The following is a 15,120-nucleotide window of genomic DNA, read 5'->3' as shown; positions in this document are numbered from 1 at the left end:
GTATAGTGGGAATTACAGCATAGTCTGTGAAGGTTTATGATCTGAAGACATTTTCACACATGATGCATTTGCAGAAAATTGCCCCAACAGAACGTTCAACAATAAAACACATTAAACAGACTAATGTGGAAAAGGAGATTCTAGGATTTCACTCTGAATGGTTGGTGTATTTGGTTGCATTTTATCATTTTATTACACAGATGGAAAAATAGGAGGATGCATCTGAAAGCTGAATATTGGCATCCAATGCTGTCCATCATGAGCATCCACCACTGGCAAGTGGGATATAAAAAACTTAATGAACCAAAGTGTAAAAGTTCTTAATAACTAGTAAGGGAGATTCAAACTGAAATAACCCCATAATCTTAAAACTAATCAGATTTTTAGGAGATGAAACACAGTAGGGCCACAGCCTCTCTTAATAAGGTCTAGCAATGTCTACGGTTCAATCGATTTGAGTTACACAGCCTTGTCGATAAGCTAAGGAAGAACACATAGAATCCCTCCCACATTATTTCCAATTGCTACCTTTCCACTGCATTAACAATAAATTCCTGAAGGCTTGTTCTATTCCCATCTGGAAGTTAGTTGTGTATTTGTAACATACCATTGCTATTTATTGCTAACTTGTTCAACCTGCCTCAGTAGTTCAGCTCTCTGAAGACTTCAGTCATGTTTCAGGTAAACAGGCAATCACACTTTCTTACCTCGGCAGATTGATAAAGGTCTTGAATGAGGCTCGGGGTAGCTACAGCAGCACTCAGGCATGTCCAAAAGATCAGGTTAATAAATGCACTTTCCCTTTCTATGTTACATGTGGATAGGATTGTTTCCCTTGATGGCTGTGTGCGCTGGATTGCTCTTCATGCTGTTTCCAGAATGGTGCTTTTTCTGTTTTGTTTTGATTATAGTTGATTACTGTAGTGCATATGTTTAATGCTAACTGTCCTCTTGGATAAATGTGCGGGAAGTTCTGGGATTTTCGTACAATGCTATTCTCACAGGCAATCACAGTACATTGTGTTTTTCAGCATGAGCCAGATATATTTGTGCCTGGCTTTAAATTTGCAAAGGCAATCCTGAATGTGAGGTAGAAAAGTTTTAAGTAGATGTAAAAAGCAATGGCCTTTGCTAAAATGTACTGTTTTAAAAGAAATTAATACTCTTGTTCAGCAAGAATGCAATAAGAAGCTGACAGTAAAGACATTTATGTTACAAAAGATTTCAATTAACAACAAAAAGATTAATAATGGCTTCCATAAAAATATTAAATAAAGCACTCTTGTAAGTGTTTTAAATATTTTAAGAAGAAATGCTTCTTAACGAGCAAATCAGCATATTAAAATGAATTCTATATGATCATGTAATACTGAAGACTGAGAAATGAATGCTCAAATATATTAAAATAGAAACAAAAAAGTGTTAAATAGTAATATTAACAAACAAGGCTTTATACACACACACACATACACTTTTAAAACTTTGGGATCAATAAGATTTCTTATGCTCATCAGGGCTGCATTTATTAAAAATCCAGAAAAAACAGTAATATTTTGAAATATTATTTCAATGTAAAATAGCTGTTTTCTATGTGAATATATTTTAAAATGTAATTTATTTATGCGAGGCAAAGCTGAATTTTCATCATCATTACTCCAGTCTTCAGTGTCACATGATCCTTCAGAAATCATACTAATATTCTGATTTATTAATTCTGATTTAGAATTCTTTATAAAAAATCTTATATATATATATAAATTCGTTTTTGCTTTCATTTATCAAATAATTAAACTGTGCCCGTGAGTTAAATATATTAAATTCCCACTGAAAATATCAGTGGGAAGTAAAATTTTAGAGCTCATGAAGACAGACAAATTTTAATATCCGAACAATGTAATAGAAATTTAGATCAGGCATATTTTGAGCTAAAAGAATGCTGAGAGGGAAATTAATGAACTATGCACATTCGTCTGCGAGACATACTCGTTATTTGAGATTGGAAGAGGACTGGGTTCCTGCTGTTAAAAAAAGCTATTCTAATAGCCTTCTATTGTAGTCCTCTTTGTTTTAATATGCAGCGATAAATCCCTTTGAGTCATAAAATAAGAAAAATAAGAAGTGAAGCTGCATCTAATTGTCTGTAAACGTTCCGGAAAATGTGTTTGCAAATAGTATTTTTGTATCCTTAAACCGTAAGTGTAAATTAAAAGGCTTTCTCGGGTATAAAGGCACGAGAGGTGAGCCACTTGTGTGGGTAAATTGGCTTTGAATAGAGCTGTCACTGTCTGAGATGATGTTGGCAATGGAGGTGTGCCTTTTCAGATAAATCGCATGCTTTTCATAGCCACGGGAGGAGTTCGGCCCGCCATTAAAACACTACTTTGATGTTCATCTGCGGCACACGAAGATCGCCGGCAAATGAGGCTTGGTGAATAATGGGAAAGACCGAATGCAGGAGTGAGATAACACCTCAGAGCTCCATTGTGTGGAAGTGTGAAAGACTGAAGCCTGACTTCATGTACATGTCTGACTTACACTCTGTAGGAGTGCTGTGGGTCTCTTTGTGAAGCTGTCCATAAAGTTTTCCCTGCAGATGAGATGATTTGAAGATTGTGAATAATAATGAATTATGCTGTAAAAGTGAGAACCCGAAAAGTTAAAGCTCCATGAGATGCTATATACAAAGGCTCCTGACTGCGTACGTCACATTTACGACTCCTAGATTTTATTTTGAGGGCTTTCAAATTTTTTAAAAGACATTGCTTTGTGAGGAATCACTTTAAAAATGATAAAGGCAGCTATATATTTTCATATATCAAGATTTGTTTGTCTACTGTGATATTATTCTGATATTATATATTTTTAAAATGAAATATTTGGCTTTTATATTGTTTTATATGAAATTGTATTTTATACTGGCTAATTATTAAATTATTATCTGGAAGTTATTTACTAACTTTTACTGAATAATATAGTATATTTAGTATTTTGGTAGTTTAGTATTTAGTCTTAAGTAGCATTTAGTATTACATTTTTTAAATAGAAATAAATAGATTTATGTATTCATTTTTTATTAAATAATAAAGTCTTATTTAGTATTAAAGATTTTTTTATAGAAATTAAGATTTTTTATAGATTAAGATTTTTTTTAATTAAAGATTTTTATAGAAAGACATGAACATCGTGGATGACGAGGGGTGAGTAAATTATCTGTAAATTTTTGTTCTGGAATTGGACTTCTCTAAAGAGACATGAACCCCATGTTTCAGAACTGGTTAGTTCTCACCACAGTTTTAAAAAATGCTTCAAAACTGGGTGTGGTGCACTGTGGAGCAGAGGAGAAAGATGGGAGAGAGTCAGCTTCGGGTTCATTTCGCTCCCATTGAGTTAACAACACAAATAAATGCACAGCCATTTGCACTCTGCATCGAAAACATATATATGAACACACTGTTACACCTCTATTAACCTTTTAAGGCTTATGTTGCCGCGTTTATAATCCTTTTGATGGTATTGCGTCAAGGAGTTTTAAGAACCGCTATTACACTCACTTTATGAATGAATGGCGTTTGTGCTGAACTCTTACAAAGCAAACAAAAACAAAACACTCTCCTTCGATCCATGAACGTTTCTCTCAGTTAATATACACAATCTCACAGTCTGAAGCGTCTGTCATAGCAAATCAACACACGCTGTCGTGAATAATTAGGCGAAGCGTCTTCTCATAGGATAAGAACACGCAGCCTCATGAATAATTATGAGACACCAACGCGTCATCGATGTACTATAGTCCGTACGTCACAAACTCTGACGTCAGCACAATGTAGATTTTAAACCTGGAAGATGAAAATAGCTCAAAATTAACCAATGATTTCTCCAACAATTAAAATTAACGGATGCTAACATTGTCATCTATGATGTGCAACACAAACACCTCTGCTAAAATCTCAGAAAAAGTAGTCTGGGGTTTCATGAACCTTTAAATAATAGTTTTAAACAGTATTTAGTATTAAATATTTTTGTAGAAATCACAACAGGTTTGTTATTTGTTCATTATTTTTATTAAAGAATAGTCGTAATTAAACATTTCATAGAAATCGTAACAGGTTTGTTATTTATTAATTATGTTTTCTTAAATAATAGTCTTAAATAGCATTTAGTATTAAATATTTTTATAGAAATCACAACAATTTTGTTTTTTATTAATTAATTTTTATTAAATAGTCTTACATAGTATTTAGTATTAAATATCTTATAGAAATCATAACATGTTTTTATTAATTATTTTTTTTATTAAAGAATAGTTGTAATTAAATATTTCATAGAAATCATTACAGGTTTGTTTTTTATTAATTAAATTTTATTTAATAAAAGTCTCAATGGTATTTAGTATTAAATATTTGTATAGAAATCACAACTGATTTGTTATTTATTAATAATGATTTAAACAAGGGCTGTTATTAAAGTAGAAATAAACAATAATATCAAATTTGGCAGATGTATTTACACTATTTTGTTAAACATATTATACATGCCCATATTATTTTGCATTGATATGCATTTACTTTGATAGCCTTAAAAATACAAATGTTGCAAACTTTTACTTGCTCTCATATTTCCACAGATCCTCTAGCACCCCCAGTTTGAAAACCTCTGCAAAACACACATGCAAATTGATAATTATTATGAAGTATATTAATACATTATGAAGATATTTCAGCTGGCAAAACATTTTCCCAACAGTTCTTCAGCTTCAAACACTGCTTATATTCACGTGGCTTGTCATGCATTCACATTAGCCATATGTTTACTTCTTGACTAACGTTGTAGATGAAAGATTATTAGAGGACATTTTACAAGAAAACCATTTTCATTTCAGTCTTTCTACTTCAAAATGTTTCCATGTTTAAATCAGTGTCACTTGCCATTTCTTTGTAATAATTTGTGAAATATACTAGCATTTTCTGAATGAAAATTGTTTCAAATCCTACACTTTTTTTCAGTGTTCTAGAATTCAATGTTAAATCTCTGAACTACTGAAGCACAGAATGCCAGTGTCATTTAATGATAATGTTACAGAGGAACTGAAAGAGAAGATGTCACTTCCTGTTAGAGAGAGCTCCTCTGTCTCCTTTCATTTGTACCCTGCTTTCAAAGTGATCAAGAGCAAACAAGAGCAAGCCAGACATAAGACAACAATTTTATCACTGGGATGTGGACACAGACAGGCTTTACTTAGAGAATTTAAGGTGCTATAAAGTGCCAGAACGCTGCATTTGGAAATAATGAAAATGTAGTTTTTATAAACGCTAGAGGTGAGACACGGAATATGCCAGTATTTGGAGTTTATTTACGTGAAGGACAAGAGAGATCCCTAAAGGAAAGGCCTATGAGGGAGACTTTTGGTTTCCATGGAAACTGGCTAAGACAGCCCTAAAGAAAAGCAATGGTGAATCATCAGGTGGGTCCTCCCCGATCCAGATGTCTACAGACGCATGCAGACACATTTCTGTACTTTACCTCAAAACAGTAAACATCAGTGACGGATTTCAGTCAACTTTTCAGTATGTTTGATGTTTGGATCATTTCATCATACAGCCTCATCTCAAAGGAGCTCATCTTCTAAAAACAGCCAGAAACCCTCATCCCAGGCCTCAGGTCAACCTTTCTAAACTATAAAATCACCCAGCTTCATCCCACCGTCCCCTTCCCTCTAGCTATGTTGAATGAAGCTGTTACTGCAGCGTTTAAGCACAGAAATGTGACCTTTGAAGCGCAGACTCTCTGCCTCATTAATTCACACTGAGTCCAGACAAATCTGGGAGCCTCCAAACCCAGGGCTGCAATCTCAGCGGGGAAAGTCTGCGAGTCACACAATAACTGCCTGCTCTCGATCGCTCTGGCCTGTCTAGACGCTGCCGCCATGAACCTGGTGTTGGTGTCAAACCTTTTAGTGTCTTGCAACATCAAAGTTTGCTTAGAAAAAAGAGACTGTAGGTCACATTGTTCCATTTCATCTCTATTAGGAGTTCACTGGCAGTTTTTTCCTTCTCCTGACTTTCAGAACTTACAAACTACAATTTATCTGCCATAATTTGGTATAAACCTACAGTATTTAAGTGTCATTAGTAATAGTTCCATAAAGGAGACCCATTATGCCCATTTTTACAATATGTAATGTAAGTGTCAGGTGTCCCCAGAATGTGTCCGTGATGTTTCAGCTCAAAATACCCCACAGATCATTTATCATATCATTCTAAAAATGCCTATTTTGAGTGGAAGCAGAAACACGCTGTTTTTGTCTCTTTAAATGCAAATGAGCTGCTGTTCCCTGCCCCCTTTTCCAAAATAGGACTATGCCTTTACAGTTCGTATGTCAGATACTGTGCCAAAAAACATCTGTTTGGTTTTGATCATCATGTCTATTGTGCTAAAATCATGCATTTTAAAGCCATATCAGTTAAAATGTCTGATACAGGGTTTTTTGAGTGCACATCTGAAGCACACGTACAGAAAACAGCCGTCATTTGGCAGTCGGGACATGAATGTACATATGTTATGTTTTATTTGACATTGGTTTTGTAGGTGTCACCACAGCTCTTACTTGAAATGTCCATTGAGTGGTGCTGTAACTCTAATGCTCCAAAAATAACGTACCATCTGCACTACACCTAAACCGATATCCGACAGTATAAACAAAGTAAAAATGCAATCGCAAGCGTGCCATTTTAACTTGTTTTTTGACCTCTCATCTTTCAGCTCTTTCATCGTGAGTAATGTTTTCCACGGGATTCGTACCCAAAATTGGGCTACTTTAACACTGTTGCTGTGGGCTGTTTTTCATGTCCGCGGGTTTGAGTGACCCCAATAACATCATGTTTAGCCTCTGGAATGCGAGTATTTTACGTGTATTTTACACCCTCGAATGCGATTTTTAATGGGTGACTCCCCCTCAAAATGCAATTGGGCAGGTTTGGTTGTGAAAACCTGGCAACCATGGATTCTGCATCCTAATGGTGCGTTCACACCAAACGCGAAGCGAATATGAGCATCGTGTCACTTGCTCTAGATTACTTGTGGGATGTTTTCTGCATCACTCGCTTGAATAAAAACAAGGCACGATCAACCATGATAGAGATAACTACGACTGCTGCTTTGTATCTGCTGTTGAAGTCCCAAATACGCTGGAAAGCCAAACGCCGACGTGTCTGGGTTCACAACACCATCCAAAGGTGGATAAGTAGCCTACTAATCCTCCATTAATGTGTGTTACATTTTTCTGCTGTATATACACTGACATTATTATTATTTATTTTATTTTTTAGCAGCATCTCTGTATCTATGCTAATAAAATAGAAGTACCACTACAACTGATTTTAATTGTTTTCTACGCTCGAGATACCTATATTATACATTTCTGGCTACATTCAACCGGACTTGTCAATAAACTCTTTGCTGATTGGCTTGTGCGAGAACATGTCATGCGAATTTTCTGCTCGAGCTGAAATTTTGGAACTTGCACAGAAGATGTGCACCACGCATTTTGTGTCATTCATGTCGCCCAGCGCAACTTCGCCTCTATTCGCGTCTTTGCATTGACTTTGTATGTAATCTACTTGCGCAAAAAATTAAATTCGTGTTTGGTGTGAACACACCATAAGTCCAATTCTGTGCTGGATGAGCTACCAGGGAAGCTTGTTAACGTCCAGGAAGTGAAACATGAGCTGTATGAGCTGTTATCATAACTGTGTACGAAAACAATTACAAGTGCTTGCTGTTTTACCACCTCTAGTGGATATTTTTGTTGGAAACTGCAGTGATATGTACTTATTGGTACGTATTTTGCGCCTCGCGAAAACATTCCCACAGGTACGTTTTTGCACAAATTGCATTTCTTACTTGAATGGTGCTTTTAAATGCTCTAGCGCAAAGATGAACATGGCGGATAGCATGCGTCTTTCTCAGGCAGGAGTCTCTGCTAATATGGCAGTGTCCGTCAACAGTTGTGGGCGGGCCTGTAAAATGTGGTGTCACATGAGACACTTTCTATGATTTTTAGGGATTAAAAAAAGGAGCAGGTGAATTCACATGTATGTTCAAACAACATAATAATTTTGCATAATAGGTGCCCTTTAAATAAAATATATACTTTGAGAATCACTTAACACAAGACGTTTTACAAATGCCTGTGTTGGGGCCAAAGATACAGTTCAAAGTAATTAACTGCTTAAATGCTTAATATTACTAAATAGTTTTTGCATTTATATGGTACTAATTACTTTAGCTGTCAGGGATAATAACATTTTTAAAGCAAAAGTCTAAGCAAAACCTAGAGTATAATTATCTGAAATGGGTCTGAAACTATCTGAAATCCTGTTTACTAAAATACTGATCAGCTGAAGAATCAAAAAAAATTTTCAAAACAGGCAATCTTTCAGTTCAGTCGCACCAATTTTTATATCAACTTTTACTTCAATTGACCTTTTACCAGGAGTTTGACTGACAGATGATTTAACCAATCATAATCTGCAATTTTTGTCAGACAAACAAACCAGACACGAGTGCAGATTAACGGTGTATTGTTTATATCTTGTTAATATGAGATCTGTATATTAAGTGACAGCAGCATAATATATAGTACGTATAATGCTGTCTACCCTGTTAATATATAAACAGAAAATCACTCACTGCCCTGGACTGAATCATCTCTGTAGCTTTAATATGACATTTCTTCAACCTTGTCTCATGACGAAAATGTACCTGTGGTAATGTTTTTGCGAGACGCGAAATATACATGCCAATAAGTACATATTGTTTTCCAACAGAAATGAGTGCAGATTAACACTGGACTTCAACTTGAAAAAACAGTGTCTATTGACGTCTTTCCACGGTTGAAACAAGATACTTTCTGATGTTCACTGGCATTTATTTCATGCTATAACTAGTAATAAAGAAGAGAATATCGGTTCATAAACTGAGGCGCTACAGTGATCTGTCATGACATTAAAGAGAAGAGCCACGAACCGCTATTTGTTTGAAATTTTTTTTAAACTTCAACTTTTGAGTGCAATGGCTTGTCGAATGTAGCAACAGTAACTAAGGGAGACAGGTTTTTGAGAAAGGGTCAGTTGCACCTGAACCTGATAAGATTAAATTAAAATAATCAAGATTGAAAAATACAGAGTGGCTTCCGTTTATAGTCTAAGTATCTGGCATTCAAGTTGTCTTTTAGCCAGAAAAAAAAATTAAAATCACATTAAATCATCTTGTTTAATTGACAAAATTACAGTTGACCCTACTGGTAACCTTTACTATTATTCATGGTCTTATAAACTGAGACAAAACTGAATATTACAAGGCCAAATTAAAAGTATTTTATAGTCAGTATATGATGTTCAAATGAACATTTATGAGATTCAATAAACTAGTATTAAGCTATGAATTCTGAATTATATAGAAGCTCATCTGGCCAAAGTATTGGTTAATACATTAGTTAATACTTCTTCCCCTTCCTGAGGACATTTTTTCTTTATATACTGGTGTGTCTGAGACACAGACTGATGGTAGGTAGAAAAGTCCTTAGAGTAATAGCTTCCTTTGCAAGCAGTTTTCTAATGGAAAACTAATCCATATTAAGTAAGAGCTAATCAACACCAAATTGAAATCTGATTCCCATGTAATGCTTTATCAGCCCATATAAATTGTTAACACTGACAAAGACCAAAAAGTGCTCTGTCAGTAATCAATGGCCATTTTCTGTAGTGACTTGTGTTGCAGACGGCATGCACAGCATTGAGGTGAATGCGTGCAGGACGTTAGTTAAATTAGCTACACAAAATTTTCATTTGCTGACATTTATTCCATTAATGAGGAGAGAACATTAAAATGTCCATTTATGTGTAAAACTTGTACTTTTGACCTCATTATCTGATACATTAAACTCTTTTCTTATATTTGCAACATTTAACTAGAAAGACAATGCCAAGTGGGTTCTCTACTCAGGCAACTTGGTTAATCTGCTTTTAATGGATTTGAGGGATATTGTGTGTGTAACACAGCTGTTATGTAATGATACACACAAGTGGAGACTAATGTTCCTCTGTGGTGTAATCTTTACTGCCACTTTGTCTGTGCTATTATCCTAATGCAGCATTTCAATCACTGCACAGGGTTTCAATGCAAACTAAACAATCAAGCTCTGTAAAAAAACAACTCATTTTGCTACGGTCATGTTTGTGAGGCAGTAAATGTCACTCAGAAAGGGCCAGTGACATCTCAGCTGGGGTGAAATCACCAGGCAACACTGTATGTAACTTACAGGGGGTGACCAAAACAAAGGATATGACATGAACAACTTTAAAATGTTTGCTGAAGTGAGTCATGATAGATTGATTACCGGTTGGCACCGAGTCTAAAGACCTCTTGCAATTGGTACCTTGAATTATGACGCAAGGTAATAATGAGAGGTCTAAAGAGTCTGGTTACAAAAACTGTAAAAAGTTGTGTAAAATGCCTTACATATAATTTGAGTTAACTATTCTGGATTGTAAAGTTAGTGTTGCATACATTCAAAAACACTGGTCACACTTTTTAAGGTCCAGTTCTCACTATTAAAGTACAATATATGAGATTTTTTGGATTAAAATGTCCACAAACCACTTGATCAGTGTTATATATTTTGTTGACTTGTGTACTTGCATTATCCCAAATTTTTCCAAGAGCATTTAAATCCAAAGAAATAAGCAATTTAACTAGTGTAACGGACCGTATCATTGTGTCAACTGCTTTTGACGTCATACACTCTCGATTTCCGGTTTTATTTATTTTGTAGAAAACATAGAAACACAATTGCTTTAACAGAGTGGCATTATACCAGAACTTTCAACACACTCAGATGTATCTAGTATGACACAACAGCGCTGCTTTACCCCACACACATTCTTAAAAATAATGGTGCTTTAAAAGGTTCTTCACAGCGATGCCATAGAAGAACCATTTTTGGTTCCACAAAGAACCATTCAGTCAAAGGTTCTTTAAAAAGCCATCTCTTGCTTAACTTTTTATAAGCTGAAGAACCTTCTTTTGCCAAAAAAGAACCTTTTGTGAAACAAAAAAGGTTCTTCAGATGTTAAAGGTTCTTTATGGAATCATTTAGACAAAAAGGGTTCTTCTATGGCATTGTGAAGCACCTTTATTTTTAAGAGTGTATGCATGACCGGAAGGAGTGTAAGTGGTTGACTGGCATAATAAAAGCTCCAATGCTATTGAGTTTTGTGTCACGCTCGTTTCTCATTAGCAATTGCTCCTGTACCAATTACTCACAATCACAATTATTCATTATATTTAATGAATAATTCAGCAAACCCCCTCACCCAGAAAACGCAAACTATGTCTTAAAGTTCTGTGGACACCCCCTGAAGATAAACTAACACCCAAAAAGGCAGAACAGGCCTCTGGTTACCATGGCGAGCAATGACAAATCATCTGATAACACTGGCTTTATTGCTCAAAGGAATGCGGGCAGAGCAACTCTTACACGTACTGCCCATAGGGTAGGACTTATTTCATCAATTAATAGCAAGACCTTTCTATGAATGAAATGCATATCCCTAGGTAATTGTGGGTATTATTACTGTTCCTGACTGTATATTGTCTTTTGTATTGTATACTGTTTTATGCATGCGTTATGATAGAATCACTAATTAATATAACTTCACCTGTATTTCAGGAGTTTGTATATTGATGATCTAAACGAGAGCGTATATCATGAAACCTTCTGGTGTTTGGGCCAATCAGACACACAATTATTCATTCGATTTACTAAATCAGTTTTTCATTGAATTAACAAATAATCACAGACCCCCTCACTCAATCCACAACACTGGCTGCTGGGACGTCTCCAATGTAGCCCCAGGTCATTGTGCATCGTATTACTGTAATTTTGTGTTTTTCATTATGCACTGTTATATGCATTTGTTATGATAGATAACTAGTAGTAGAACTTACCTATGCCGTGTTTGGTCTCTTTGAATTTGTATTTTGATGATCTAAATTATGGTGTATATTATATGTTGATACCTTTGCAACATATTAGTGTTTTAAGAATCCTTAGTAGTTTTACATCAACACCCAATCAAATTACATATGCAAAATACCATGCTCACAGACAAAGAGTCGTAAACTTTCCCTCCGAAGGTGAAAGTCACCATTGGTTCTTGGACCTCCTGAAGGTGCAGCCTCCAGAGACCTTAAATGCATCCCACGAGCTTCTTCTCTTTTTCTTTCCCCCACTCTCTTCTGCAAAATCTTCCGATCGCTGCCCGTGTGGAAGGACTCACAGTGGGGCCTGAGCTGGCACAGGGCGTGCCCCAACATATAGAGCTGTGGCTCTTGACCACAAAGTTTTGTGCGTTTTCTTTTTAGTTTCTTCACTCGTCTCACATGAGTGACTCGCCTCAGTCAGTTAGTGGTTCTTTTAGAACCTAAGAAGATGAGCTAGAACTCTTCGGGACTTCCCTAAGTTTGCGCCAGGCTTTGCGGCCTTGTCTTTCCATTCCCCGAAGACAGGATTTCAGCTGGGTCTCTCTCTCTCAGGTCTTGGTTCTTCTTTATTTTTTTGAGAAGAAACTCCCAATCACCATCGAGTCAGAACATCTTTGGAGTTCATCACTCTTCAGACTCGGGAACGTGATCACGATTCCAAAACCACCACTGCTCCAAACCGTCAAGACTTTCACCCGAGACTGCATTCGGACACTTGTTCAATGACCGAGGCAATGCAAGTATCGTACATTTAACTAAACAAAACAGAGGTTTAGTATAAGCTGTAGACAGCACTGATGGTTTCACTCAGGTGGTTAACTTTTCTCTCTTCTCATAGCTTCATTTCCTTGTCTCTCTCTAATGGCTTTTCACTGACCCTTCCCCCATGTATGAGTGAGTTCATGTTTGTTTGTTTAGATTAGTTATGTGTTAGTCCTTTGTTAATAAAACTCTTGTGCACAAATTACATGAGTTTTGATTCTGATTCTGCCTTGCAAAATGAATGTCCCTTTACGATTCTGATTCAAGCTACATGCTCTAATGCTGTAGTACTTTAAGAAATTTATTTGCTGTGGCCAAGAAAATATAATTTCTTGTTGATATGAAATTATACTGATTGTTCACTGGACGAACATATTAGCTGATGGAAAATTAATTCTGCTACAGTTACTACTGGCAGCTGCTATAAATTACTGTAATTAATCATAATTAATTGTAATTATTTATATACATCTCCCTTTTGAGCTAAATCGCTACAACCTACAGATGCAATCAAAATTATTCAGTACTTTACAAATACAAGCTTTTCTGAAGATCCAGGATTTTATAAATATTACATCTATAACTGATTACTGGCATATTAAAAGTGATAATGTCAATATATAATGTAATATGTAATAATGTAATAGTTTAGAATTTTTTTAATAACATAGCTATGTCATAATTATTCAACCCCTATTCAACATTACTGGTTTTAGTCACTTATTTGTATGGTGGGGAACCTTCAGAAACTCTAGTTTGAATAGCTAACATGAAGTCAACAGAGCTCTCACAAAATCTACAGAGAAGCTATAGATGAAATTATTTTATTACTTTAGAAAGTCTAAGGCTATATGAAGATTTCCAAGACATTAAAAGTTCCTAGAGACAGAGCTGCTGGATTTATTCCCTAGCTTAATATGTTGTGTCAGAAAACCTTTGAGGGTGTTTAAGAAAAAGCACAATATCATGGAGGTGGACCAGTCCTGTTACGGGGGTATTTTACTGTTGCAGGAAGTGGAAATCAGGACTGTATGAAGGACATTGTGGATTCTTTGAAATATCAGGCCATTTTGGCAAGAATTGCGATGCCTTTGTTGCAAAGTCTGAAGCTAATGAACAACAGACTTTCCTGCAGGACAATCATCCCAAAGTATACATTCAAATCTACTTATGCTTGGTTCAGGGATCAGTCATAGAATGTACTTGAGTGGTCTGTTCAGACTCCAGATTTAATTCTCATTGAAAATAATTCCTCAGCATTGGTTGAATATGAAGAAATCAGTTGCAAACTGAAAACCAAAGATTATCAGTGATCTAAAAGCTCTTTAGGTGACGAATGGGCCAAAATTGGAGTAGAGAGGTGACAGAAGCTTCTAAGCACTTCCAAGCAGCATTTATTGGTGGTTTTAAAGAATAAAATATTGACTTTTGGGGATTGAATAATTTTGAATAATTTGAATATAATTTTGAATAATTTTGAACATGAACGTTAAGAGCCAATTTGATTTTCTTTCATTATTCATCAAATCAACTTGCGTTCTCAGAATTACTCAAATTTGTAATAATAAACTTTCTCTAATAGTGTTCTGATGCCTTTGTTTAACTGTTTTCACAGATTTTTGTTCTCTGCAGCAAAATGTCTAGCAGGTCGAGGGGGTTGACCAATTTTAATTGCAACGGTATGCAAAATATTAGTTACATAATGCAAAATACCATGCTTAAATACAGTCATAAACTTTCGCTCCAAAACTTCAAGTCACGTTGGCTCTTTGGCGTTCCACAGAAGTTAAAAGGCCTCACATCAGTGACCTGCCTGACTCTACTCTCTCTTCTTTCATCAAGGCAATGCAAGTACTGTACATTTAACTAAACAAAACAGAGGTTTAGTGTAAGCTATAGACCTTGTTGCAAAACAGCGCTGATGGTTTCACAGACTCATTTTCATAGCTTCATTCTCAGTTTCTCTAACAGTTTCATTCATTCAGTCTCATTTACCCTTTTCAAATGTATGAGTGACTGAATGTTCGTTTGTTTAGACTAGTTATGTCTTAGTGTTTAGTTAGTTAAAACTTTTATGCACAAATTACATGAGTTTCTGATTCTGTCGCTGCTTGTAAATCAATGTCCCTTTAATGATTCCTGATCTTGCTACATTCTCTAGTCTATTAGTACTGTAAGAAAGGCCACAAGTTGATATAAAATTACACTGAACGTTCACTGGATGAACAGATTAGTTGATGGTAATATTAATTCTGCTACAGTTACTACTGGCAGCTGATATAAATAATTGTAATTCATTATAATTAATTGTAATTA

The 15,120-nt window shown here is 35.5% G+C and overlaps 1 protein-coding gene across 1 annotated transcript in view; it reads right to left on the bottom strand.

The window, feature by feature from the left end:
- LOC127165099 (double C2-like domain-containing protein beta) overlaps positions 1-15,120 on the bottom strand; it is a 116,890-nt gene that overhangs the window by 20,725 nt on the left and 81,045 nt on the right.

The sequence above is a fragment of the Labeo rohita genome, chromosome 5, assembly GCF_022985175.1.
Source record: "Labeo rohita strain BAU-BD-2019 chromosome 5, IGBB_LRoh.1.0, whole genome shotgun sequence".
Classification (NCBI taxonomy): domain Eukaryota; kingdom Metazoa; phylum Chordata; class Actinopteri; order Cypriniformes; family Cyprinidae; genus Labeo; species Labeo rohita.
The sequence above is the reverse complement of the archived record's forward strand: the minus strand, read 5'-3'. Positions and strand labels throughout refer to the sequence as shown.